The sequence below is a fragment of the Phyllobates terribilis genome, unplaced genomic scaffold, assembly GCF_046119375.1.
Source record: "Phyllobates terribilis strain yellow unplaced genomic scaffold, ASM4611937v1 Scaffold_7__3_contigs__length_470593459, whole genome shotgun sequence".
In the NCBI taxonomy this organism is placed as follows: Eukaryota; Metazoa; Chordata; class Amphibia; order Anura; family Dendrobatidae; genus Phyllobates; species Phyllobates terribilis.
In genome coordinates, this window is record NW_027362767.1 from 319,380,751 (window position 1) to 319,408,359 (window position 27,609).

At 46.7% G+C, this 27,609-nt stretch overlaps 1 long non-coding RNA gene across 1 annotated transcript in view; it reads right to left on the reverse strand.

The window, feature by feature from the left end:
- Positions 1-17,091: 17,091 nt before the first annotated feature.
- The window catches only part of LOC141153201 (uncharacterized), a 70,691-nt gene continuing 60,173 nt past the window's right edge, over positions 17,092-27,609 (reverse strand). The window contains exon 3 of the long non-coding RNA XR_012247260.1: positions 17,092-17,295. This is a non-coding gene — a long non-coding RNA (uncharacterized lncRNA). The remainder of the gene's footprint in view (positions 17,296-27,609) is intronic.

The following is a 27,609-nucleotide window of genomic DNA, read 5'->3' on the forward strand; positions in this document are numbered from 1 at the left end:
TGCAACAAAATGCCGGAGCGAGTCTGGGTATGCGGCCCCCAGAGGGCGAGACGAACAGGCTAGGAGCGAGTTCAGACAGGCCTGGAAATACAGCCTCCAGGAAAGCAGACAGACAGCTGGCTAGAGTGCACAGACAGGACACAGTTCAGACACGGGAACTGATACCGTAAGGCAGGAAACATAGACAAGACCAGGCACATCAGTGACAAGAAGCCAACTGACAGAACAAGATGCTCAGGCATAGATTCCAAGGAGGAGCTGGTCTAAATACCCGGTGACAGACAGCAATAGGCTGAGGATGCATTAGGGGTGTGTCTGCAGCAGCTACAAGAAACAGGAAGTTCAGCGGGCGTCGCCCTAAGCAGCCAGAGCAGAGCAAAGCAGACAGTATGGAAAGAAGCCAGAGTGGCAGTCTGGACTGGAAATCAAGTGCGCGCTCTTGCATAGTGGGAGATGGACCACTATGCAAGGACGGCACCAGGTATGTTACAATTGCAGCCCTGCACCAGGCTGGGAAGACTGAATCTGCAATAGGCAAGCAGCTTGGTGTGAAGAAATCAACTGTGGGAGCAATAATTAGAAAATGGAAGACATACAAGACCACTGATAATCTCCCTCGATCTGGGGCTCTACACAAGATCTCACCCCGTGGGGTCAAAATGATCTCAAGAGCGGTGAGCAAAAATCCCAGAACCACACGAGGGGACCTAGTGAATGACCTGCAGAGAGCTGTGACCAATGTTACACAGGCAACCATCAGTAACACACTTTGCCTCCAGGGACTCAGATCCTGCAGTGCCAGACGTGTCCCCCTGCTTAAGCCATTACATGTCCGGACCCATGTGAAGTTTGCTAGAGAGCATTTGGATGATCCAGAAGAGTATTGGGAGAATGTCATATGGGCAGATTAAACCAAAGTAGAACTGTTTGATAGAAACACAACTCGGCGTGTTTGTAGGAGAAAGAATGCTGAGTTGCAGCCAAAGAACACCATAACTACTGTGAAGCATGGGGGTGGCAGCATCATGCTTTGGGGCTGTTTCTCTGCCAAGTGACCAGAACGACTAATCTGTGTTCATGAAAGAATGAATGGGGCCATGTATCGTGAAATTTTGAGTGCAAACCTCCTTCCATCAGCAAGGGCATTGAAGATGAAACGTGGCTGGATCTCTCAGTATGACAATGATCCCAAGCACACCGCCAGGGCAATGAAGGAGTGGATTTGTAAGAAGCATTTCAAGGTCCTGGAGTGGCCCAGCCAGTCTCCAGATCTAAACCCTATAGAAAACCTTTGGAGGGAGTTGAAAGTCCGTGTTGCCCAGTGACAGCCCCAAAACATCACTGCTCTAGAGGAGATCTGCATGGAGTAATGGGCCAACATACCAGCAACAGTGTGTCCCAACCTTGTGAAGACTTACAGAAAACGTTTGACCTCTGTCAATGCCAACAAAGGATATATAACAAAGTATTGAGATGAACTTTTGTAATTGACCAAATACTTATTTTCCACCAAAATTTAAAAAAAAATTCTTTCCAAATCAGACAATGTGATTTTCAGGATTTGTTTTCTCATTTTGTCTCTCATAGTTGAGGTCTACTTGTGATGTTAATTACAGGCCTCTCTCATCTTTTTAAGAGGGAGAACTTGCACAATTGGTGGCTGACTAAATACTTTTTTTCCCACTGTATATATAGTAGCAAACCCTTTATCTCAGCCTCAGAAACTTGATATAGGGTGTGGACCCAGTTCAGAAACACACCCACTAATTGGTCTAGCCTTTCAAACCACATTCTTATCAACATGGATGCAAGAAAAAAAAACCTTTTCCTAAAAAACTTTGAAAAAAAAAATTAAAAAGAAAAAAAGCAACGTTTAAACTCTCTCTATGATATCATTCAATCCATTTAGATATCATGTTCCCAAACAATATATCCAAAACGTTTCTTTCCGGTTTGAAAGAGCATTCCTATTTGCAACACCAGAGGGTATCTGCTCCACCGAAGTTACTTTTATGTTAAAAATTTTGTTATGTTTGATTAGTAGATGCTTTGAGAGACATCTACTAATCAAACATAACAAACTTTTTAACATAAAAGTAACTCCGGTGGAGTTAAGGTTTGCTACTATATGTATAATACATATATATATAGTACATATTATATTATAATACATATATATTATGTATTATATATATTATATATATATAATACATATAAGTGTGATTGAATTTTATACTAGTAGGATTTGTACTGTGTTTTTATGATACCTGTAGAAGGATATATACTGTATCCGAATCGCGTTGCATCTCCTCTATTTTAATTTATCAAATAAAAATATATAAAATATCATCTTTGGATGTGAGTCCTGGAAAGCGCTGCCGTTCATAGGCTGGATATACTCTTGCTGATTTACTAATCCTGTGTGAGCCTATGTCTGGCTCTTTCACTTGGATCCACCCGAGGCAAGCTACAATCCCTGTCCATTGAAAAGTATCCCAGAGGGATTTTTGAGGATACACAATCTAAAGCTATATTAGTCTTCTATCAGGTGAGTGCATGAAATTGTGCACACATCAAAGACTATAATATTGTGTTTAGGCACTTAGGGCGCCGCGATTTGTCTGTTCTTCTCTCCCAAACAGTTTTTTTTCCTTAGACCTTTAACTGGTGTAGCAGAGTTGAGTTGAGGTGCTGTGCTGCTGTATTTTTCCAGACACTTTTCCTCTTCTCCCTCTAGACGCTAACTCCCACTCAGGATTCCCCGTACGGGCCACCAATGTTACACGCACACTGCCTAAGTTCAGATAGGGACGAGAATCATGAATTCGTTGGAATCCTGGGGGAACCGTTACTCAGGGTGACCATAGGCTGCAGCTTCTCTCATGCACATGATAGATTCAGGTGCTGACCAGACACATCTGACAAGAGTCTTCATAAACGGTAGAACAGTAACATTTAATGAGGCATGGCCAGTGCAATGCAAATGTCTCTTTGAGCAACAGGCTCCAGTAATAACAGTACAGTCACCTTTGCAGCACAACAGTACACAGTCTGTTATCCGGTAGCACGGTAGCACAGTACAGCACAGTTTTAATGCATACACAACCACAGGCTTTTCCTTCACAAGGACTCAATAGTACACAGCATTCTTTATCCTGCATAGATATGGAGGGGGGAAGGGTGTGATGAGGGAGATGATCTCTATGACAGGCTTCCTTCCAGTCCTTATCTTCCTGGCCGATAATACTCCACATTGTTAGCTCAAGGAGTCTAACTGACCTTTGTTTAGCTTCCCGCCTGACCTTAATTCTGTTCCCTTGCCTTCTGTGAGATACAGATTATAAGCCACCTTTCTCTTCAGCTCCGGCCAGACAGTTAACAACTTCCCCACAATCCCCCTGGTCCTCTGCTAAAACACTCACCTTCTGTGACTGTGTTAACCCCTCTAGTTGCTGGATGCTGCTTGAGCACAACAGTTCTTGTCTCCCGTGCTTGTGTTTATTTCTAATAGTTGCTGAATGCTTTTAAAGCAACAGCACTACTTCTGCATGTCACACTCTGCAACAGCACTACTTCTGCAAGTCACATTCCCTTAACACAGATATGGGGAGGGATAATTTTGCATAAAGAGTAGGTATTGCAAAAACAGAATATTTACTGCATACAATATTGACAAAGTTGATATCTAAAACAATACAGCTCTTCAAGCAGGATTCCTCTCCTCTATCTAGCTAATTCCTAATGGGTATAATGTTTACAGAGATAGGAGCATCACTAAAGAAGTCCCACCTAGGTTACAGGCACTAACGGTGGTCACCGGTACTTCCCACTAGGCCGCAAGTCCTTATAACAATGTCAATTAATGCTCTCTGGGCCTTTATTACACTGGCCGGGCCTTGTCCCATCCGCTGCACCGCCCCGTACTGAACCCTGTACTGTATGTTAGTGTTGAAAGTAACGGCTCACTCACGCCTCCCGATCACCACACTAGATATCCTCACTCGGTCTTCAGTGTTTGGTGTGCAACGGTCGCCTGTCGGGCCTGAACGAATGAGGGCTAGTCCTCGGGTCTTGACAGGCATAGTCTGGCTTGCGGGTCTTCACGGGTGCAGGGCTGGGCCTCAGGTCTTGACAGGCATAGTCTGGCTTGCGGGTCTTGACCGGCGCAGGGCTAGACCTCAGGTCTTGATGGGCATAGTCTGGCTTGCGGGTGTTTGTTTGGATCCCACTCACTGGTGCATGGCGCCCCCAAGCCCGTATCAGAGACTTGCCCATGGCATCCTCCTCAACACACATCCTGCTGGTCTCACTTATTGGTGCCAAGCTGCTTCCCGCCTTGCCACTCCGGCATTTTGTATTGGGGAGCTGCGTCACAGATGTCACCTGACCCGGTGCTTCTCTCATACCCGTCCTTCCCACAACACTTTCCCCTTCTTTTGGTTCCTCTGGGTTCTGCTTGAGCAGTAGGTGGCAGTCTCCGGTCACAAATGCTGCACAATGCTGGGGAATATCACCTTCCTTGGTACACTCTCTTACACATACTGTACATTTACTATAAATTCATTTTATGGCCTAGTTTCTCAAGAGTTTGTTTTGTGCCATTCCTCTGTTATTCTCCTTGTAAATGTATGCCAAGAGGAATAACAGATGGGTGTTACCATATGGATACCTGCTATTGATAAAAGTAAGAGTATGAACCAGTTATTAATTTACTGATACACTCCCAGGAGGAATAACAATGGAGCAGCACATCATAGAATAAAAGTCCTCTGACCATTGTTATTTAATGAGGAATACAGGTGATCGCCGAAACAGTCATTTTAGGTGTTTATTAACCCCTTAAGGACCGAGCCACTTTGTAGGTTAATGACCGGGCCAATTTTTTCAATTCTGACCATTGTCACTTTATGAGGTAATTACTCTGGAACACTTCAACGGATCCCCCTGATTCAGAGATAGTTTTTTCGTGATAGATTGTACTTCATGACAGTGGTAAAATTTGACTTGTGTTTATTTGAAGAAAAAAATGGAAATTTGGCGAAAATTTAGAAAATTTTGCAATTTTCAAACTTTGAATTGTTATACCCTGAAATCAGAGAGTTATGTCACACAAAATAGTTAATAAATAACATTTCCCACATGTCTACTTTATATCAGTGCAATATTGGAAAAAAAAATTTGTTAGGAAGTTATAAGGGTTAAAAGTTGACCAGCTTTTTTTCATTTTTTCAACAAAATTTACAAAACCATTTTTTAGGGACCACATCACATTTGAATTAACTTTGAGGTGTCTATATGACAGAAAATACCCAAAAGTGACAACATTCCAAAAACTGCACCCCTCAAGGTGCTCAAAAACACATTCAAGAGGTTTATTAACCCTTCAGGTGCTTTACAGGAACAGACTGAATGACGAAGAAAAAAATTAACATTTAACTTTTTTCACAGAAAATTAAATTTAGACCCAATTTTTTTATTTTCACAAGGGTAACAGATAAAAATGGACCCCAAAGTATATTGTGCAATTTCTCCTGAGCATGCTAATACCCAATATGTGTCAGAAAACCACTGGGTGCGGAAGGGAAGGAGCGCCATTTGACTTTTTGAATTCAAAATTTGCTGGAATAAACAGCGAACGCCATGTCACATTTGGAAAGCCCCTGATGTGTCTAAACAGTGGAAACCCCCCCACAACTGACCCCATTTTGGAAACTAGACCCCTAAATGAACTTATCTAGATGTGTGGTGAGCACTTTGAACCCCCAGGTGCTTCACAGAAGTTTATAATGTAGAGCCGTGAAGAAAAAAAAAAATCACAAAAATGTTCTTTTAGCCCTAATTTTTTTATTTTCACAAGGGTAACAGGAGAAAATTGACCACAAATGTTGTTGTGCAATTGCTCCTGAGCATGCCGATACCCTATATGTGGATGAAAACCACTGTTTGAGTGAATGGCAGGGTTCGGAAGGGAGGGAGCGCCATTTGACTTTTTGAACACAAAATTGGCTGGAATTTAGAGCGGACACCATGTCGCATTTAGAGAGCCCCTGATGTGCCTAAATAGCAGAAAACCCCCACAAGTGGCCCCATTTTGGAAACTAGACCCCTCAATGAACTTATATAGATGTGTGGTGAGCACTTTGAACCCCCAGGTGCTTCACAGAAGTTTATAATGTAGAGTCGTGAAAATAAAAAAAATCACAAAAATTTTCTTTTAGCCCCAAATTTTTTATTTTCACAAGGGTAACAGGAGAAAATGGAACTCTCAATCGCAGTATTCTGGGGGTTAACAGCCAGGGGCAGCGCTGACACCGCTCCTGGCTGTTTAGTGCTGGAGCTCAGCCACTGACAGTGCTGAGCTCCGGCACTGATCGGGCAGGAGAGGCTGAAATTTCAGCTTCTCCTGCGCGATCATTGACTGACCGATCGCAACGATCTGGGTGCAGGGACGACTGGCATGAGTCCCTGCACCCCTTCTCGTGCCGCTCAGCTGTCACAGACAGCTGCCGGCACTGAACTGTCACTGCGTGTTTACACGCAGTGACAGTTCAAGGTCATGACGGGGATAACCCATCATGGTGCGCGAATGTGCATCCAGCCATGACGGGTTATTCCTGTCATCGGGCGTTACGGGGTTAAACCACTTAGTGTAAAATGATTCTAAACAACACGGGATAGTCAACCATAAGGACTTGTCAGCTCTCTGCAGGATCCCCAACAATAGGACCCCACTGATCTTGAGAACCGGTTCTAGAGTTCCCTATTTGAATGCAATAGTAGACTGCGTCTGAATGTCTGCCTCCACTAGGCATATGCGCCCGAAAATGATGCATGGCAGAGCACACGTTCACTCTTTCGGCACCATTATAGTCAATGGTCCAGATAGCGCATACACCCAAATAGTGTTTTTTTGAGGGGCTTAGATGTAAGCCCCAAAGGGGCCACCGAAAGCACCCTTAGAAAGGTTTTAAATACATGTTTTATTATGTAGATTGTAATGTACGATGGTGGCAGTATATGACTAAGGAGTAATAATCACTATTTAGTGGCTTGCTGGCTGTCAACAGTATCAACATATTATATATACAGTGGGTACGGAAAGTATTCAGACCCCTTTAAATTTTTCACTCTTTGTTTTATTTCAGCCATTTGGTAAATTCTAAAAAGTTCATATTTTTCTCATTAAAGTACACTCTGCACCCCATCTTGACTGAAAAAAAAAAGAAATGTAGAAATTTTTGCAAATTTATTAAAAAAGAAAAACTGAAATATCACATGGTCATAAGTATTCAGACCCTTTGCTCAGTATTGAGTACTGTAAGGCGGCGGTGTTCACACCGTGCAGTAACTGAGGAAGTGACCCAAGCAAGTCCAACATAAACAGCTTTATTCAGCAACTCATGGGTAAACAGGACAGTCCTCCGGTTCGCAACCGGGTTAACACAAGTCTTTAAACAACGGTTGCCGTGGGCAACGGCCGCGCCGGGCCGCTCAGAGCCTGACAGGTTCAGAGGCTTCCCAGCCACCCTCAATCCTGCTGAGCTTCCCTGCTATGCTCCTAGCAGGTTCCAACATAGAACAGCACTAATCCTTAGTGCAGGGGTTTTAAAGGACCTGTAGCAAGAGCCACTGGAAAACCCGGGTTGGAGGGAGGAGGCCGCCCCACTGCCTCCTGTGACCTCCTCCAAGAAATTAAGGCCCTGCTGGGTTTTACTTAATCTGCCTTAGCCAGGTAGTCTGACCAGGTCATTGCTCACCTTCATTCCTGCATTGTAGCCGTAGGTGAGTTTGTGACTGCAATGCACTCCAATGGATTTAATAGGTCTCTGTACACATCCTGGGAGATATATAACGTCCTTCGTATACGATCCTGGTCACTGCCTCACATATCTCCCCCCTCTGTTCAAACTTGTGGGGTTGAACATTTGCCACCATACAGGGTGCCCGGGACAGGGCATCCGCGTTTGCTTGCAACTTCCCAGGGCGATGTTCTACAGAGAAACTGAAATGTTGCAGTGACAGGAACCACCTGATAACTCGCTCATTCCTCTCCTTGGCATTACTCATCCATACGAAGGGTGAGTGGTCCATCACCAAGGGGAACTGACGCCCGAGTAAATAATAACGTAGTGATTCTGTAAAGGACATATTGATATTCATGCTATAGCTACTCCATTTTTGCAGCTTGCTCCTAAAATCATGTTATTATTACTACAGTATATACTACAGTATATACATTCTTTCATTCTTTTATCCTGCTTCACACGCAATTTTCTCACAAGAACTTTTTCTCTCAAGAACATTCTATGAGACACCCTGCTCCTGTTATCTAACCAGTCTGAGCCGGGATGTGTAACCTTGTAACTTTCCATCATGCACCGAACTAACGATAATATGACCATATGTGTTTTTCCGTAATAATTGTACTAACATTGGTTCAAGCCTGTAGTATGGCTGTAGGTGATTGGCTATTGATATACTCAAAACAATATATAATGCTAAGTAGAAATAAATGGGGTTAGAGATTCTCAAATCCTCCCATAGAGAGCTTTGTCTCCATCTGGTTTCCCGATTGCAATCAACCTTGTAACATAATAATTTGACACTCACTTGGTCAACCGTGAAGGGTCATTGCTGCCCTCCCTCAACAATTCCAAGGCCCACTTAATAGCCGAACACTCCTTCTCTGCCGGGACAAGTTTTCTACTCAAGTAGGTGACCGGGTGCTCTTCACCATTCACTTTTTGTGACAATACCGCCCCTAGGCCTACCTCTGAGACATGAAGGTTTCCTTGAAGTTGGGGCTGATAAGGACCGGCTGTCCACACAGGGCCAACTTCATGGACTGAAAAGCTTCTTCTGCCTGAGGGTTCCACCGAACCATTACTGATTTTTTTCCTTTCAAGAGATCGGTCAGGGCCGCCATTCGCCCAGCAAAATTAGGTATAAACCGGCGGTAATACCCAAGGATGCCAAGGAACGCCCTCACCTGTTTTGTACTTCACGGTTTAGGCCAGTTTTTTATGGCCTCAACTTTATTGATTTGGGGCTTGATAGCTCCTCAGCCTATCACATACCCCAAATATCGGGCTTCCTCTAGCCCTATCGCAAATTTTTTTGGGTTTGCCGTTAACCCTGCGGCTCTGAGAGAATCCAGCACCGCTTGTACCTGTGATAGGTGCGTATGCCAGTCGGTGCTAAAGATGATAATATCATCTAGATACGCAGACGCGTACTCCTGATGAGGCTTGAGCACTATGTCCCTCAACCTCTGGAATGTAGCCGGGGCCCCATGTAACCCAAAAGGTAAGACCAAATAGTGGTATAGACCCTCCGGAGTTACGAAGGCGGTCTTTTCCTTCGCCGAATCTGTGAGAGGTACCTGACGGTAACCTTTGGTGAGATCGAGCATGGTAAAGTACTGGGCCTGCCCCAGTTTCTCAATCAGCTCGTCCACCCTGGGCATTGGCTAGAGGTCAAACTTTGACACTTCATTCAATTTCCGGAAATCGTTACAGAAGCGTAACGATCCGTCTGGTTTTGGAATCAGTACGATGGGGCTAGCCCACTCACTCTGTAATTCCTCTATGACGCCTAACTGAAGCATTTGTTTTACCTCAGCCGTGATGGCTTGCCTCCGGGCTTTGGGTACCCGGTACGGTCTTATTCGCACCCTTACCCCAGGTTCGGTGACAATGTCATGTTGGATAACCGTAGTCCTACCCGGTAGCTCTGAGAACACGTCGGTATTGTGCTGCACCAGCGAGCGAGCCTCCCATCGCTGCTGTTTAGTGAGGGCATCACTTATCCTGACCCCCCCCTTTGACGCTTCCCTGGCTGAAGGTAGAGAACTCTCTGGCGATATGCCCGTGGTGACGTCTGTAACTAAACACTCTCGATCTTTCCAAGGCTTTAGCAGGTTTACATGGTAAAGCTGCTCAGGTTTCCTCCTTCCGGGCTGATACACCCGGTAATTTACCTCCCCCACTTTTTCTCGAACCTCATATGGCCCTTGCCACTTGGCCATGAGCTTACTCTCGGCTGTGGGTACCAGTACTAACACCCCATCGCCCTTGTAAAAAGACCTGACTCTGGCTCTTTTATTATATGTGCGCCTCTGGGCTGCCTGGGCATCTAACAGATGTTCTTTCACGATGGGCATGACCGCCGCGATCCGGTCCTGCATACTAGCCACGTGTTCAATTATACTCCTATGTGGAGTCGGCTTTTGTTCCCATGTCTCTTTGGCTACGTCCAACAGACCCCTAGGGTGTCTGCCGTACAGTAACTCAAAGGGAGAGAACCCTGTGGAAGCCTGGGGTACCTCACGGAAGGCGAACATCAAATAGGGTAGCAACATGTCCCAATCCCTTCCGTCCTTAGAGACCACCTTTTTTAACATGGACTTGAGGGTTTTATGAACCATTCTACTAGCCCGTCGGTTTGAGGGTGGTACACCGAGGTGCGCAATTGTTTAATTTTTAGCAATTTCACAGTTACCTTGTCACTTTGGACACAAAAGGGGTCCCCTGATCCGTCAGGATCTCCTTAGGTAGTCCAAGGCGACAGAACATGGCAAACAGCTCCCGTGAAATCAGTTTTGCCGAGGTGTGGCGTAGTGGTATAGCCTCCGGGTACCGGGTGGCATAGTCGACGACCACCAGTATATGTTGGTGGCCACGGGCGGATTTTACAATGGGTCCTACCAAGTCCATTGCAATCCGTTCAAAAGTTACCTCTATCACTGGCAGGGGTACCAATGGGCTTCGGAAACTTGCGGTGGGTGTGGTCAACTGACATTCGGGGCAGGATTCGCAGTACCTTTTAACCTCCGCGTAAACCCCAGGCCAAAAGAACCGCTGCAAGATACGTTCTTGCGTCTTTTTTACCCCTAAGTGTCCACCCAGCAAGTGTGTGTGCCAAATCTAGAACCACCCGACGGTACGACTGAGGTACCACTAACTATTCCACGACCTCGTCCCTGATTTTGTCTACCCTATAGAGCAACTCATCGATGACCACCATGCGTGGAAACACAGTATCTGCATCGGGCTGTTGAGCTACGCCATTTACCTCTAACACCCTTTCCCGCGCCTGAGTCATGGTGGAATCCTGTAGCTGAGCTGTCCCAAATGTGCCTGGGACACTTCCAGCTTGGGGATCGATGGGGTCTCCTCGACTTCTCCTGCCAGCACCTCTAGGGGAAACCTATCGGGGTCACACTCTGTCCCTAGGTTGGACACTCCTACGGCAGGTACCCCTAACTCGGGTTCTTCGGGTACAGCGCTCGTAATAAATTTTACCGGGGGAGAGTGGATTTTGTTTTTCCACAGAGTCCAGAACAGGGGCAAGTCTCTTCCCAACACAGTCCCATGGGGAAGAGTTTTTACCACCCCCACCACATGTTTTATATCTCCACATGGCGTGGACAAAACTACCTCCGCAGTTGGGTACTCTCGGAGGTTCCCATGGATAAACACAACCCCGACTGGCCGTCCACTGGGGTTGTCTCCTGCCACCAGCGACGACCCATGTACCAGAGTCACGAGGCTCCCTGAGTCCAGGAGTGCCTCCGTGGGGTACCCATTAACCAGTACCTGGCATAGTTGGAGTTCACGGTCCCGGGGGTCGGCGCTCGCTGTGCAGACGGTCTGGGCATACATTGAGACCCGGCGGCTATATCCGCAGTCCATGAGTTCCGTAGTCAGGGGACAATTAGCAACCACATGTCCCGGCCCCTGATACCGCCAGCACCTAAGGGTGGAGGTACTGTTAGGTCTTATGACAGTTTGGGAGGGAATCGGTCTCCTGCCACTCTCACTCCGAGGTTTCCCTTCAGCACGGGTACGGTGCTGACTGTCCCCAGCAGAGGGACGCGACCCCTTTCCCGACTCCTGGGTTGGCAGGGATCGGCGTGACAGCCGCGAAGGGGCAGAGTTCCGGATAAAGTCCTGAGTGGCCGAGTAGCGCTCGATCAGGCTGACCACCTGGTCTAGTGTGCCGGGGTCCCCTTGCCCCACCCAATGTTGGATAGCGGCTGGCAGAGTCCTCACCAGCCGGTCAACCACCACCAGTCTCAGGCTGGAGCCACCTCTTTACCAGCTGCAGGAGGTCATAAGCCTGAGACCGGGCGGGTCGGGTCTCCACATAGGCCCATGAAAACACACTCTGAGCCCTCACGTATGTATTGACCCCCAGCCGGGCAAGAATCTCACCTTTGAGCCTCTGGTAGTCCTGGGCGTCCTGTCGACTTAGGTCGAAGTAGGCCTTTTGGGCATCGCCGACCAGAAACAGAGCCACCACTTCTGCCCACTGGCCGGCTGGTAGGTTTTCCCGCTCCGCTGTGCGCTCATAAATGGTCAGGAAGGCTTCCACATCGTCCTTCGGTCCCATCTTCCTCAACGCTGAGCGAACCTTGTCCCGGGCCTCTCGACGTTCCGGGACTGATGCCGTCGGTGTCTCCCACATGGCAACAATCTGTTGCAGCAACAGTTTGTTTGTTTTCTGCTACTGCTGGTACAGTAACTGTTGCTGCTGATCACGCTGCTGCTGGGAGAGTATCTACTGTTTGTACAGCTCCTCCATTTTGTCCACGGGGTGGAACTGAAAGGTGGCATGTCGGATTGTGGCCATGCAGCTGCTGGTGGGGGTATGCCCAGTCACTAGGCCCGCATTCTCCACCAAGCTGTAAGGCGGCGGTGTTCACACCGTTCAGTAACTGAGGCAGTGACCCAAGCAAGTCCAACATAAACAGCTTTATTCAGCAACTCACGGGTAAACAGGACAGTCCTCCGGTTCGCAGCCGGGTTAACACAAGTCTTTAAACAACGGTTGCCGTGGGCAATGGCCGCGCCGGGCCGCTCAGAGCCTGACAGGTGCAGAGGCTTCCCAGGCGTGGGTTCAGCCACCCTCAATCCTGCTGAGCTTCCCTGCTATGCTCCTAGCAGGTTCCAACATAGAACAACACTAACCCTTAGTGCAGGGGTTTTAAAGGACCTGTGGCAAGAGCCACTGGAAAACCAGGGTTGGAGGGAGGAGGCCGCCCCACTGCCTCCTGTGACCTCCTACAAGAAATGAAGGCCCTGTCAGGTTTTACTTAATCTGCCTTAGCCAGGTAGTCTGACCAGGTCATTGCTCACCTTCATTCCTGCATTGCAGCCGCAGGTGAGTTTGTGACTGCAATGCACTCCAATGGATTTAATAGGTCTCTGTACACATCCTGGGGGATATATAACGTCCTTCGTATATGATCCCGGTCACTGCCTCACAGTACAAACACCCTTTTGCGCTAGTACAGCCATGAGTCTTCTTGGGAATGATGCAACAAGTTTTTCACACCTGGATTTGGGGATCCTCTGCCATTCTTCCTTGCAAATCCTCTCCAGTTCCGTCAGGTTTGATGGTGAAAGTTGGTGGACAGCCATTTTCAAGTCTCTCCAGAGATGCTCAATTGAGTTTAGATCAGGGCTCAGGCTGGTCCAGTGAAGAATGGTCACAGTGTTGTTCTTAAGCCACTCCTTTGTTATTTTAGCTGTGTGCTTAGGGTCATTGCCTTATTGGAAGGTGAGCCTTCGGCCAAGTCTGAGGTCCAGAGCACTCTTGAAGAGGTTTTCATCCAGGATATCTCTGTACTTGGCCTCATTCATGTTTCCTTCAATTGCAACCAGTCCTGTCCCTGCAGCTGAAAAACACCCCCATAGCATGATGCTACCACCACCATGTTTCACTGTTGGGATTGTATTGGGCAGGTGATGAGCAGTGCCTGGTTTTCTCCACACATATCACTTAGAATTATCACCAAAAAGTTCTATCTTCATCTCATCAGACCAGAGAATCTTATTTCTCATAGTCTGGGAGTCCTTCATGTGTTTTTGAGCAAACTCTATGTGGGCTTTCATATGTCTTGCACTGAGGAGAGGCTTCCGTCAGGCCACTCTGCCATAAAGGCCCAACTGGTGGAGGGCTGCAGTGATAATTGCCTTTGTGGAACTTTCACCCATCTCCCTACTGCATCTCTGGAGCTCAGCCACAGTGATCTTGGGGTTCTTCTTTACCTCTCTCACCAAGGCTCTTCTCCCACGATTACTCAGTTTGGCTGGATGGCCAGGTCTAGGAAGACTTCTGGTGGTCCCAAACTTCTTCCATTTAAGGATTATGGAGGCCACTGTGCTCTTAGTAACCTTGAGTAATGCAGAAATTCTTTTGTAACCTTGGCCAGATCTGTGCCTTGCCACAATTCAGTCTCTGAGCTCCTTGGGCAGTTCCTTTGAGCTTATGATTCTCATTTGATCTGACATGCACTGTGAGCTGTGAGGTCTTATATAGACAGGTGTGTGCCTTTCCAAATCAAGTCCTATCAGTTCAATTAAACACAGCTGGACTCCAATGAAGGAGAAGAACCATCTCAAGGAGGATCACAAGGAAATGGACAGCATGTGACTTAAATATGAGTGTCTGAGCTAAGGGTCTGTATACGTATGACCATGTAATATTTCAGCTTTTCTTTTTTAATAAATTTGCAAAAATTTCTACATGTCTGTTGTTTTTCAGTCAATAGGGGTTGCAGAGTGTACTTTAGTGAGGAAAAGAAATGAACTTTTTAGAATTTACCAAATGGCTGCAATGAAACAAAGAGTGAAAAATGTAAAGGGGTCTGAATACTTTCCGTACCCACTGAATAATTATTCATTACTGTGCCATTGATGTACACTAAAGGTCCTGTAGTCACCTAACATATGGGGCCATGACTGACAGTAGTCTTCTGTTACTGTAAGATCACACCAATCTGCATTAGTGGAAGTGACTGTCAAGGGCTTGAGGGGTTAACAAGGTAGGAGAGCCCTTTCCCAAGCCCATACTAGCAGGGCATATGTATTGGTGACCTGGGAGGATCTGCTCACTGAGCCAAGTTTCCAACTCCCTTATGCCTTTTAAATTAGGTTTATTTTTTTTTTTGAATTGTCACAGCCGGCAGGGCATTGCCTTGGTGGGCTGCTCTATGAGATTTGAACCATATGCCTATCAATATCGATGACTGACTTAAGGTCCCTTTTTGGCTACTTTGTCTCTTACACATGTTTCTCCAATGAAGTGAAGTTGTGTTATTATATTGACACTTTTCTACAAAGAATAAGATATTTATGTAATAGACATTGAATAATAAAAGTCAAACAAATAATTAATAAAAGCTGAGTCAATCCCCAGCGTCACCCCAATTGGTGTTGTCCATGTCTTATCAGTAAGATGCTAATGGGGACTTTTGCTAATTTATTTGACTCATTTATATAGCACCATACATTCCACAGCGCTTTACAGATATCCTCATCGCTGTTCCCATTGGGGCTCACAATCTACATTCCCTATCAGTATGTCTATGGAATGTTGGAGGAAACCGGAAAACTAGGAGGAAACCCACTCAAAAACAGGAAGAACATACAAACTCCTTGCTGATGTTCTCCTTGGCAGGACTTAGAGGGGTGGTCTGAAACTAACATTAATTTAATCCTAAATGTCTGTCTCTTTAACCCCTTCCTGATATCGCTATTTTCCATTTTTGTTTTTTCCTCTGCCAAGAGCCATAACTTTTTTTTTTTTTTTTCTGGCCACATAGCCATATGAGGGCTTCTTTGTCTGCAGGATAAGTTGTACTATGAGTGGCACCATTCATTATATCATGTGATGTATTGGGAAGTGGGCAAAAAATTCTAAGTGTGGCAAAATTGCAAAGAAAAAAAGCGCAATTCAGCAATTGTTTTTTTTTTATTTGTAATGTTCAATATAAGGAAAAAATTACTCAGCAATATGATTCTCCAGGTCAATACGAATACGGTGATACCAAACATGCATTGTTGTTTTTTTTTAACTGGTGAAAAAAAATTCTGAATTTATGACGCCATTTTTCGAGACCTGTAACATTTTCAATCGATGCAGCTGTGTGATGCCTTATTTTTTGCACCCTGAACTGATGTTTTTATTTACACCATTGTGTTCTATACAGTGCTTTGATAGCCTTTTATTCCATTTTTTTGAAGTGTTGCAGCTGCCGAAAATGTAACTCTGTTTTTTTTTTTCTCAATGCACCGTTTACCGATCAGGTTAATTAATATATATCTTGAGTGGTAGAGAGGAGAGTTTGTGGTGCGCACAGTGTGTGCTATGGTGTAATGCTGCGCTCACCAGATACTCTCCTCTCTACTACTGGGCACAGCGACTACGTGATAATGACCTGGGAAGGGTTGAAACGTTTTTGTGGCTTACCCTCCTTGTGGAGTGTGTCAATGACTGCCTTCTGGACATCTGTCAAGTCAGCAGTCTTCCCCATGATTGTAGAGCCTACGGAAACAGACTAAGGAACCTTTTTTACCTCTCACTATGTATTTTGAGCTTTCTATACGAATAAAAATTCTTCACTAAAATATCCGAAGAGTGCATGGTTTTCCTCTTCTACTACTTCTTGGGACCATTGCCCAACTAGATCAGTACATCGCTATCACGCTAAACGCACACCAACATCCTTCACGTCTCCTGTTACAATGACAGGCATGTACCAGGTGCCCTGAACAAGAGCCAATGGCTTATTGGAGTGCACTGTCAAACGTAGAACTCTGATTTTTGGTAAAACTCTCAAGTCATAATTCTTTAATTTTAAAAAAGGAAAAAACTGGCAACAAGAAACATCTACAAAAAATGTTTTCATTTTAGTTACCTTCAACCAACAATAGGGGCACCAAGATTAATTCAGCTATACATTTACATTTTTACTTAATTGGTGTCTTATAGATTCACATGCAGAAAAACCACACAGGGCGGCCAACTTATCTATTAATTACAGACTGACAACAATATTTACAGACACAATAGAAAGCACTGTATGTCTACAACTTGGAACACTAATGTGAAGACATTAAAAAAGGGAACATTGCAGAGTTTCATAATAAAGCATACATTTCTGCTATACCGCAGTCGGGGTCTGATGCATTTGCCGTGAACTGCAAAATGATGACAATTACTATCATAATAATAACCTATTTCAATTCAATTTAAGGAAGTATCAATTTTTTCGCAGACACTGCAAAAAAGGTCTCTTATATATACGGTCTTTATATGATTTTCTGGTAACAGGTAACAGAAAATTTGTGTATGCAACATTTTGTCTTTAGGAAAGTAACATCCACGACCTCTTGTGATGTGACATTGCTGTGAACACCCTGGAACCACAACAGTCTGGAAGACAAGTGACTACCGGTATTTCATTTTTTTTCCGCTTAGTAGGGTCTTTGAAATACTGAGTAAGTCCTGGGAAAGGAGCAGAGCATAAAAATTTAATAAATTCAAAATTGTAAATACGTTAAGACAAACAAACGGACAAACAAAAACAATAAAGAAAAACTGCAAGAAAAATAAATACCTGTATCATGGGAAATAAGAAACCCATTACTCTTATTGTATGGGCATGTGCAATTTCCAGACTACTGCTGTTTGAATGCATTTTTTTTTACCTTTTACCTTAGAACTGTGTCTCCTAACTTTGTGATTCCATGAATTGTTTTTCTATTTCAAGACCCAGACTTGGAACATTTCCATTTATTCTCATCTGCTCCAAATTTCTTTTGGATTTGCTTCTAGATATTATTTTTGGCCACTTTTAAGATTTACAACTCTACGGAGTGTCCTTTATTAACTTTTTTCTGGTACTATACTGATGTCACTATTTCAGGTTTTCCTTGAGGTAAAAATAAGTAAATAAGATTGAATTGTACAATTAATGAAGAATACTTTTGGTAATTGCTTCAATGGTTATGTAAGCTTCTTTCATTTTGTTTTGGCAGCTTACCAAGATTTAACACTACATAGCACTATATACAGTACTGTGCAAAAGCTTTGGGCACCTGTGGAAGCAATGCTGCAAAGTAAGAATCCTTTAAAAATAGAATTTAATATCATGCAGTTTCCATCTCATTTTCCATAAAAAAAAAAGATGGCAAGGTATTTCTGACAACTCACATCAAAAAATCAGAGGAATCTGTGACATGCAGAAGTAGTGCTGTTGCTTCAAAAACATCCAGCAACTGTTACAAATAACACAAGCACAGGAGACATGAAGTGTTGTGCTTCAGAAGCATCCAGCAACCAGAGGGGTTACCACAGTCACAGGAGACATGGAGTGTTTTAGCAGAGCCCCAGGGGGATTGTGGGGAACTTGTTATTGTAGTTTGGATGAAGCCAAAGAGAAAGGTGGTGTGTTATCTGGATCTGACAAAAGGCAACTGAACAGGATTCAGATCAGGAGAGAAACTAAACACAGGTCAGATAAACTCCCTGAACTAACAGTGCAGAGTATTATTGGGCAGGAAGATAAGGACTGGAAGGAATTGTGTCATAGGGATCATCTCCCTCATCAAACCCTCCCCCCTCCATCTCCATGCAGGCTAAAGAATGCTGTGTACTATTGTGTCCTTGTGAAGGAAAAGCCTGTGGTTGTGTATGCATAGAAGTGTGCTGCTAAGAGATCTAATCTCTGCTGAATTATGCTAGTGAAGAGACTGTAATACTGTGCCTTGTGAAGAAACTACTGTATTGTTACTGAGGCGGTTGCTCAAGAAAATCAGACTGTACTGTAATGAAGATTGTTGCTGTAATATCCCTGAATTGCATTGGCCGTGCTTCAGATTAAATTCCACTATTAAACTGTTGAAAAAGACTCTTGTCAGATGTGTCTGGTCAGCAATTGAATCTATCATGTGCCTGATAGAAGCTGCAGCCTATGGTCGCCCTGAGTAACAGTTCCCCAGGATTCCAAAGAATACATGAAACCCGTCTCACCGTATCTGAACCTAGCGGCATGTGTGTAAGAAATCCCCATCACAAAGTCTTAGGCAATTGTGGACAAAATGCTGCAAAGTACAAATGCTTTCAAAATCTATCCGTGCTATACCATCAGGGAAGCGTCTGATTGGTTCCAAATATATTCTGTAGCAGGACTACAATCCCAAACATACAGCCAACATCATTAAGAATTGTCTTCTTCGCAAATAAGAGCAAAACGTTTTGGTAGTGATGATCCGGCCCCACCAAGCCCTGATCTCAACATCATCCAGTCTATGTGGGATTACATGAAGAGACAGAAGGATTTGCAGAAGAATTTTCACAGAATTTCTGTGGTTAGTTCTCCAAGATGTTTTTAACAACCTCTGTGCCGAGGACCTTCAAAGGCATAGTGCAAGTGTAACTAGAAGAATTAATGTTGATTTGAATACAAAGGGCGGCAGGGCCGGCTCCAGGTTTACGTGAGCTCTGGGCAAAAGAGTCTCAGTGGGCCCCTTTTACACATACCACCATTCATGATGCACAGATACGGTGGAGAAATATGGGGCCTTCACATATGCACACACGCACACACGCACAGTAGGCAGACATGCACACACAGTACGCAGACATGCACACACACACACAGTATGCAGACATGCACACACAGTACGCAGACACGCACACAGTACGCAGACACGCACACGGTACTTAGACAGGCGCATACACACAGAATGCAGACATGCATGCACATGGTACGCAGACATGCGCACACGCACACACGGTAGACAGACATGTGCACACACACACGGTAGGCAGACATGCGCACACACGGTACGCAGACATGCGCACAGACAGTACGCCGGCGTGTCTTTGATGGCCATCACAGACTTGGGCCTGGACCATCAGGGGGGCCCACTCACCGTCAGGGCCCGGGCCACTCCCCCAACATCTGTGCAGGAATGCCAGTGCTGTTTGATTGCCGGCACTTCACCAGACATGGCTGCGCAGTGCGGTGTGCGGCTGTGTCTGGTAGTAATGACGTGGCAGGGGCAACACACAAGCACAATTAAAGGTGCAGTGTTGCCACTGCTGCGTCATTACTACCAGACACAGACGCACAACGCACGCCCATGTCTGGTGAAGTGCCGGCAATCAAGCAGGTCCTGCACAGATGCTGGGGGAGCGGCCCGGGCCCCGACGGCAAGTGGGCCCCCCTGATGGTCCAGGGCCCCGGCACTTGCCTGGGTGCGCCGGGTGCTGACGCCGACCCTGAAGGGCGGTCACACCAAATACTTATATCATTTAGATTTCTCTTCTGCTCATTCACTTTGCATTTTGCTAGTTAATAAAAATAAACTAATAACACTTTTATTTTTAAAAGCATTCTTACTTTTTTCAGCAATTTTTCTAAATCTGCTTACAATGTTTGCACAGTAGTATATATGTATAGCATCATACTGGGGATTCCTCTGAATTTCTGAAGTGAGTTGTCAGAAATACCTTGGCGTCTTTATTTTTTTATGGAGAATGAGATAGAGACTACATCATGTTAAATTCTTTCTTTCTTCAGAGACAACAGGAAAAGGATTACGCTGCACTGAATAAAATGCACCGTGTACTTCCAATATAACAAGACCATTTGCATGGCCGGTTCCTGTATTCCTGTATATTCTGTGTATTGCTCAAGTTAAACTTGGTAAACCTCTAAAAAAATTACACACATATATATATATATATATATATATATATGAGTCATGGCACCCTTGAAGTTATTATAGAAAATGAAGTATTTCACCCATAAAATTATTACAATTACGCGTTTTGTTATACACTTGTTTATTTCCTTTGTGTGTATTGGAACACCACAAAAAAACTGAAAAAAAGGCAATTTATTTATTTATTTATTTACTCTTGGCTATTTGCTCCTTTTGATTTTTTCTTGGGTTGTGTCGGTTTAGTGGCCAGTGTGAACATGAACTTAACATGCGGCATGTACACCAACTTGCATTCCAGTTTACTGCTTTTGCTTTCTGTTTCAGTTTCTGCACCGTGTGCAGATAGGGGCTGTGACAGAGTCACTGGTATGATATATGAGGGGAGGTATGTGTCACGCAGTTTGCTAGCCTGTGTGAACTGAAACCAATGAACTTTCTGCCAGCATGTTATGTGCTGAGGGTTAACTCACCTAAAGGGTGTGGTTTTATGGGAATGACATAGAGATGGGAGGGAAGTCATTCCCCATACCTCCACCTCAGGGTGTGGCCGAGCGATGTTTAAATGCTCATTCACCATTTTTTTTCTGTTGTTGAGTTTCGAGTGGCAAAGACTCCAGACTGGAAGGCCACAGCTCAGAGAGGAGCTGAAAGCTGGGACTACAACCTGTTAGTGGGCAAACCCCACACTGCTATGGACTGTGCTAATGTTTATCTTTTGTTTTGTTGTTTTGCCATTAAGGCTGTATTTATTTTTGCTGGAGCTGCAGGGCTTTATGCCACATAATAAAGCCTACAGAGAAAACCACGGTTCATGAGTCTACTTCTGGAAGCTGCCGAATAAGGTGTCTTATCACAGTTGCTGCGAGAGTGTGTGCAAGATTCCAGGAACACGTGTACCTGCTACAGAGACCGGTGGATGTCTTGGATGAAGGCTGCCAGCTAGCTGGAGATGTCCGGCAGCATGGAAGAGCTAAATAAGCACCTGGTGCATAGCCAGCAGAGAGTGCAGCAGCAGCAGCACTTTCAGAGCCAGCAGAGCATGCAGCAGAGCCAGCAGAGCATGCAGCAGCACCGTGAGCAGCTACAACAGCAAGGAGAGACCACTAAGCTGCTGATACAACAGGTTCAGCTCCAGCAACAGGATCAGCATCGCCAACAGCAACAGCAGATCGAGTTACTTGCAGAGGCGATTCGGGGCAAGGCGATGGCTCCGACAAGTCCAGGTGATGACGCATACTTCAGGAAAACGGTAAGGAGAGCGTTACAGAAGATGACCCCAGGGGATGCTGTTGAGGCGTTCCTAACTGTTTTTCAGAGGGTGGCGGAACGGGAGAAATTGCCGCTGGAGTAGTGGGCGGAGGTTCAGGCGCCATATTTGACTGGGGAGCAGCAGAAGGCTTATTACGATCTGACTTTACAGGATGCAAAGGAATACGCCAAATTAAAAACCAAAATATTGGCACGCTCAGGAGTGACTATGTCTGTCAGAGTACAAGGGGTCCACCACTGGGCATATGCTGGTGACAGACCTCCATGTTCACAGATGTTTGACTTGTTACATCTTGTCCAGAAATGGCTGCAGCCGGAGTCTTCCTCATCTGCCCAGATGGTTTAGAGTGTGGTGATGGACAGGTTTATCCATTCCATACCCAGGCCAGTGCAGACCTGGGTTGCCCAGGGCAACCCTTGAAACGCAGACGACCTTGTAGGTCTGGTAGAGAGGTTCCAAGTGATCGAAAAATCCCTGGGGAAACCCGACATAGCCACCTCCCCTTACTGGAGTGCCCAAAAGGGAGTGGGTTCACCACGGAAGGGGTTCAGAGCCACAACTGGGGGGCGTCTCACTTCCACTGAAGGGGCTGCAAGGACTGTTGTGAAGGATGTGATCTATTGGCGATGTCGCAATCTGGGACACATAGCCGCCCAGTGTCATACGTCTGCTGAGCCAATGGACTGCAGACTAATAATAATAATAATCTTTATTTTTATATAGCGCTAACATATTCTGCAGTGCTTTACATACATTATCGTCGCTGTCCCCATCGGGGCTCACAATCTAGATTCCCTATCAGTATGTCTTCGGAAACCGGAGAACCTGGAGGAAACCCACGCAAACACGGGGAGAACATACAAACTCCTTGCAGATGTTGTCCTTGGTGGGATTTGAACCCAGGACCCCAGCGCTGCAAGGCTGCAGTGCTAACCACTGTGCCACCGTGCCGCCCTTACTAGGCGGACGATGATCATACTATGCTTACCCAGCCTGCAGTGTGGACTGTCAACCCGGCGAGGGGCCGCAGGCGTGTGCCGTGTCCGTTAATGGAGTGATGGTCCTGGGGCTGTTGGACTCCAGGAGTCTGGTGACCTTGATCAGTGCCACCCTTCCCCACCAGCTGATCTCCGCCAAATCTGTGGGCATCTGCTGCATATAGTGCATTGTGAAAGTATTTGGCCCCCTTGAACTTTTCTACCTTTTGCCACATTTCTGATTTCAAACATAAAGATATAAAATTCTAATTTTTTTGGGAAGAATCAACAACAAGTGGGACACAATCGTGAAGTGGAATGAAATTCGTTGGATATTTTAAACTTGTTTAAGAAATTAAAAACTGAAAAGTGGGGCGTGCAATATTATTCGGCCCCTTTACTTTCAGTGCAGCAAACTCACTCCAGAAGTTCAGTGAGGATCTCTGAATGATCCAATGTTGTCCTAAATGACTGGTAATGATTGTAACATACCTGGCGGCGTCCTTGCATAGTGGTCCATCTTCCACTGTGCAAGAGCGCGCACTTGATCTCCAGTCCAGTCTGCTAGCCTGGCTTCCCTCCATGCTGTCTGCTTGCCTCTGTGTCTGCTGCTTAAGGGCGGCGCCCGATCACTTCCTGTTTCTTGTACCTGCTGCGGGCACACCCCTTGTGCGTCCTCAGTCTATTGCTGTCTGTCACCTGGTATTTAACCCAGCTGCTCCTATGAATCCCTGCCTGAGCATTGTGTTTCATTCAGTGTGCTCTCTCACTCTGAATGTGCCAGGTCCCCTTCTGTGTTTGCTTGCCTGCCCTTTCTGGAGGCTGTATTTCCAGGCCTGTCTGAACACGCTCCTTGCCTGTTCGTTCCGCCTTCTAGGGGCCGCATACCTAGACCCGCTCCTGTATCTTGTCTGTCCTGTCTGAACACGTTCCTAGCCTGTTCCTCCCGCCTTCTAGGGGCTGCATACCTAGACCCGCTCCTGTATCTTGCTACTGTGTCTGTTCTTGTCTATATACTCTTCTAGCCTGTTTCCTGTGTCTGTACCTTTCCTTTTTCTGCAGATTCTGAACTCGTACCTTACTCCTGCTCGTTGTCACTGTACTTCCGTTTGGGAGTTTGTGGTCCACTCACTACTTCACTGTAAGTACCCTGTGGGTATCTGGTTCTGCCTTTCCCTTCCTGCCTGTTCCGTGTGTACAGAGCCCTGTCCCCCCTGCTCTGCCTTGCTCACCGCTCCGGCGGTTCTAGCCTGCTCTGCCTTGCTCACCGCTCCGGCGGTTCTAGCCTGCTCTGCCTTGCTCACCGCTCCGGCGGTTCTAGCCTGCTCTGCCTTTCTCACCGCTCCGGCGGTTCTAGCATGCTCTGCCTTGCTCACCGCTCCAGCGGTTCTAGCCTGCTCTGCCTTGCTCACCGCTCTGGCGGTTCTAGCCTGCTCTGCCTTGCTCACCGCTCCGGCGGTTCTAGCCTGCTCTGCCTTTGCTCACCGCTCCGGCGGTTCTGGCCTGCTCTGACCCTTTGCTCACTGCTCCGGCAGTCTTGCTCCGCTCTGACCTTTTGCTCACTGCTCCGGCAGTCTCGCTCCGCTCTGACCCTTTGCTCACTGCTCCGGCAGTCTCGCTCCACTCTGACCCTTTGCTCACTGCTCCGGCAGTCTCGCTCCGCTCTGACCCTTTGCTCACTGCTCCGGCAGTCTCGCTCCGCTCTGACCCTTTGCTCACTGCTCCGGCAGTCTCGCTCCGCTCTGACCCTTTGCTCACTGCTCCAGCAGTCTCGCTCCGCTCTGACCCTTTGCTCACTGCTCCGGCAGTCTCGCTCCGCTCTGACCCTTTGCTCACTGCTCCAGCAGTCTCGCTCCGCTCTGACCCTTTGCTCACTGCTCCGGCAGTCTCGCTCCGCTCTGACCCCTTGCTCACTGCTCCGGCAGTCTCGCTCCGCTCTGACCCTTTGCTCACTGCTCCGGCAGTCTCGCTTCGCTCTGACCCTTTGCTCACTGCTCCGGCAGTCTCGCTCCGCTCTGACCCTTTGCTCACTGCTCCGGCAGTCTCGCTCCGCTCTGACCCTTTGCTCACTGCTCCGGCAGTCTTGCTCCGCTCTGACCCTTTGCTCACTGCTCTGGCAGTCTTGCTCCGCTCTGACCCTTTGCTCTCTACTCCGGCAGTCTTGCTCCACTCTGACCTTTTGCTCACTGCTCCGGCAGTCTTGCTCTGCTCTGACCCTTTGCTCACTGCTCCGGCAGTCTTGCTCCGCTCTGACTCTTTGCTCACTGCTCCGGCAGTCTCGCTCCGCTCTGACCCTTTGCTTACTGCTCCGACAGTCTCGCTCCGCTCTGACCCTTTGCTCACTGCTCCGGCAGTCTTGCTCCGCTCTGACCCTTTGCTCACTGCTCCGGCAGTCTCGCTCCGTTCTGACCATTTGCTCACTGTTCCGGCAGTCTCGCTCCGCTCTGACCCTTTGCTCACTGCTCCGGCAGTCTCGCTCCGCTCTGACCCTTTGCTCACTGCTCCGGCAGTCTTGCTCCGCTCTGACCCTTTGCTCACTGCTCCGGCAGTCTCGCTCCGCTCTGACCCTTTGCTCAATGCTCCGGCAGTCTCGCTCCGCTCTGACCCTTTGCTCACTGCTCCGGCAGTCTCGCTCCGCTCTCACCCTTTGCTCACTGCTCCGGAAGTCTCGCTCCGCTCTGACCCTTTGCTCACTGCTCCGGCAGTCTCGCTCCGCTCTGACCCTTTGCTCACTGCTCCGGCAGTCTCGCTCTGCTCTGGCCCTTTGCTCACTGCTCCAGCAGTCTCGCTCTGCTCTGACTACTCTTGCTCACCGCTCCAGGCGGCCTCGTCCTGCTCTACTCTCGCTCACCGCTCCAGGCGGCCTCGTCCTGCTCTACTCTCGCTCACCGCTCTAGGCGGTCTCGTCTTGCCCTGCTCTCGCTCACCACTCCGGGCAGCCTTACTCTGCTGTGTTTGTCCGCCACATCTGTGGTTCTGTTCCTGAGTCCCAGTGTGTACTGGGTCCTATCCCGCCTGTGTTCCTACCTGCTAGTGCCTCCCTGTCTGCACTCTAGCCTTGCTTGCCTGTACCCCCCTGCCTGCATACCCGCCTGCCTGCATACCAGTCGTTCCTGCCTATACCCACCAGTCTGTGTGCCAGCCTAACCTGTCTGTTCCTGTATTCCCCTGTGTGGGTCAACAGCCGTGTCCTGGGTCTGTCCTGGAGTAGCACCTGGTCCCTCTGCTCGGTTCCTCCTTGGTGCACTGGCGTCGTATGCCGTCGTGCGACCCTGGTCAGATCGGGTGAATACCTAGTTACGCCCCTCCAGGCATTCACTCTCCGGCACGGTCCAGTGGAATCACACGCACACGCCGCTCAGCCCGGGCGTGTGCATTACAATGATAAATAGAATCCACCTGTGTGTAATTAAGTCTCCGTATAAATGCACCTGCTCTGTGATAGTCTCAGGGTTCTGTTTCAAGTGCAGAGAGCATCATGAAGACCTAGGAACACACCAGGCAGGTCCAAGATACTGTTGTGGCGAAGTTTAACCCTAGAACGCATACCTGGGGCCTCGCAGGCCCGCCCAGTTAATTGTTTTCTATTTTCTGCAAGATTACTTTAGTTAGAATTTTGAAACTCTAGGTATTCCTCAGGTATATAGTTGTTTGTCATTTTTGTTTGAGTTATTCCATGTTATTTGCACACGGGCCTAAAAGGCCCCAGGTATGTGAAAAAGTAGATTTTTATGGTCATGCTTTCTAGGGTTAAAGCTGGATTTGGATACAAAAAGATTTCCCAAGTTTTAACCATCTCAAGGAGCACTGTGCAAGCGATCATATTGAAATGGAAGGAGTATCAGACCACTGCAAATCTACCAAGACCCGACCGTCCCTCTAAACTTTCATCTCGAACAAGGAGAAAACTGATGAGAGATGCAGCCAAAAGGCTCATGATCACTCTGGATGAACTGCAGAGATCTACAGCTGAGGTGGGAGAGTCTGTCCATAGGACAACAATCAGTCGTACACTGCACAAATCTGGCCTTTATGGAAGAGTGGCAAGAAGAAAGCCATTTCTCAAAGATATCCATAAAAAGTCTTGTTTGAAGTTTGCCACGAGCCACCTGGGAGACACACCAAACATGTGGAATAAGGTGCTCTGGTCAGATGAAACCAAAATTGAACTTTTTGGCCACAATGCAAAACAATATGTTTAGCGTAAAAGCAACACAGCTCATCACCCTCAAAACACCATCCCCACTGTCAAACATGGTGGTGGCAGCATCATGGTTTGGGCCTGCTTTTCTTCAGCAGGGATAGGGAATATGTTTAAAATTGATGGGAAGATGGACCGAGCCAAATACAGGACCATTCTGGAAGAAAACCTGTTGGAGTCTGCAAAAGACCTGAGACTGGGACGGAGATTTATCTTCCAACAAGACAATGATCCCAAGCATAAAGAAAAATCTACAATAGAATGGTTCAAAAATAAACGTATCCAGGTGTTAGAATGGTCCAGACCTGAATCCAATCGAGAATCTGTGGAAAGAGCTGAAAACTGCTGTTCACAAATGCTCTTCATCCAACCTCAATAAGCTCGAACTGTTTTGCAAGGAAGAATGGGCAAGAATTTCAGCCTCTCGATGTGCAAAACTGATAGAGACATACCCCAAGCGACTTGCAGCTGTAATCGCAGCAAAAGGTGGCGCTACAAAGTATTAACTCAAGGGGGCCAAATAATATTGCACGCCCCACTTTTCAGTTTTTAATTTGTTAAAAAAGTTTAAAATATCCAATTAATTTCGTTCCACTTCATGATTGTGTCCCACTTGTTGTTGATTCTTCCCAAAAAAAT